Source organism: Cyprinodon variegatus, unplaced genomic scaffold, assembly GCF_000732505.1.
Source record: "Cyprinodon variegatus isolate N-32 unplaced genomic scaffold, C_variegatus-1.0 Scaffold128, whole genome shotgun sequence".
Classification (NCBI taxonomy): Eukaryota; Metazoa; Chordata; class Actinopteri; order Cyprinodontiformes; family Cyprinodontidae; genus Cyprinodon; species Cyprinodon variegatus.
Window position 1 is genome coordinate 1 of NW_015150581.1, and position 2,226 is coordinate 2,226.

The window sequence follows — 2,226 nt, forward strand, 5'->3', positions numbered from 1 at the left end:
TTTCAGATTTTATAGCAGTAGACTTTAGCTAAACTCCTGTGTTACTTGTTTTATTTTGTTTTTCTATTTCTATTTTTTCCTTCTGATTCTTTTTATATGTTTGTCTGTTTAAGTTTATATTGTTTTTTATCTTATAAAAACCGTTATGAATTGCATCTGTTCAATTTTACTTTTCTGCTCTTTGAAATAGTATTTTGAATTTGTTTAAATAAAAGTAAAAAAAAATAAAAAGTAAGTGTGAATCAGACATGAAGCGGAGGTGCGCTTTTATTTTCAGAGGAGCTGAAGGGGGGTGCAGTAATGCCTTGCGCCGTCTAGCAAGTCAAAATCAAGAGCTAGCTGGCTTTGCTCTAATTTCCGAAGAGGCAGATAGTTTTAGCACAGTATTAAAATCTGCATCTGGTTATTACCTGAACCGGCCTGCGCTGCCGAATATTCATTGTTTCCAGATCGGACATGAGTCGATATTCACACTTTCAGCTCCTCTAAGCCGTTTTTAAGGGCGTTGTTTGCGTCGGCAGAAAGTTGATCAGAAATTCTTTCCAAATTTCTCAAGCATTCTTCAAGAACGCGCTTTTCTTGCTCCCGGCATAACCCATCATGAAAAACCCTTTCAGTATTGTGGCATTTTCTGACAGTTTTCTCCAAAACTGCCATTGAATCTTCAGGTAATTGTTTGAACAGCTTAGTACAGCCAATTAGTACAGCTTACACGCAATCTCTTGCTTCAGATATCTAAAATTGCAGTACTGACTAGTCATTATTACGTTCGAGATATCTTAAATTATAATTACCGATGAGTGACGCTTTAAATGACGAATCCAGTGACGTAATTTGAGATATCTTGAAAGGAATTTTGACTAGTCAAAATGTGATTTAAGATATCTTGAATTATCATTCTTCCTAATCAGATTGTAAATAGAGATATCTTAAATTACCGTTCCGGATAGTCAAAATGTGGTTTTGTCGAGTCAAAAAGTATTTTAAGATATCTGGAATGTAATTATGGATAGTCAGACGAAACCGAATTTATGTTAAAACGGCTTGCCATACAGGCTGAAGTTTATCTTCTGTGTTTTTTTGTTGTTTTTTATTAACAAACTTTATTGAACAAATGTACAAAACAAACAGGTTTTGTATTAAGGGACAGCACATCAGAGGGGGAGATATAAAGACTTGCACAAGAGTCACACAATATTTGAACTAGACAAGAAAAAAAAACATTAAAAAGAAAAATAATTTGAAACAGTCAATAAAGTCAATAAAATACAAATGACAAGTGTTAAAAAAAAAGTTATTAAATATCAGTAAGAGGTTTCAGGGAAGTATTTTCTATAGTTATCAAGAAACATGTTCTTTTATTTTTAATCAGTTTGAGGGATGCAATCAGAGAGTTTAACTCTAAGAGAAAGTGAGTAATGTTAGGAATCGAGTTTGCACACTTTTGCTTGTGAATGAAAACTTTTGCATATATGATAATAAAATTAAGCTTATGTTCAAAGTCATGATGTTCAGAGTTATTATAATAGCAGATAACATCTTTGAGAGTTAGTGTGCATACAATTTTAGTTGAATGGGAAAAAAAAGATTCAATGTCACTCCAAAATTTTTGGGATTCATCACAACTAAAAAATAAATGCAAAGTCGTTTCTGAAGTTCTTTTACAAAACGTACATGAGTCACTTATGTCCATAAATTTAGCAATAATACAGTTTACAGGGTATATATTATGTAAGATTTTAAAATGTATTTCTTTGGCTTTGTTAGAAATACAGTATTTATGAGGTAAGAGCCAGTTTATGCTATCAATATGGGTACGCCAATAAAATTTACCTCTAGGTGTGATAAAGTTTTTTCTTTGAAAGCAGTGGCGTATGAGTCTATTGTTACATCTTCTGTCTGTTAGCTTAATTCCTTCCAATATGAGAGTGGGTAGACTTTTCGTAAATTTACAGTAACTCAAGTGACTTTTTACAAGTTGAATTATCTTTTTAGGGATAGCATTAATTATCTTGTTAAATTCTCTGAAGGGAACAGGAAAACTATATATAGAAGGACATGAAGCACTCATAGGAAAGCATATTGCTAGTACTGTCACAGAGATTAAGGATGTGATTGATGTCTCTTTTAAACCAATTTATGAAGAATAAGGACTTGTTTCTAATCAAAACATCACAAGTATTCCAGATGATAGCCTTGTGAGGTGAAAAGTTGTGGACAAAAGCC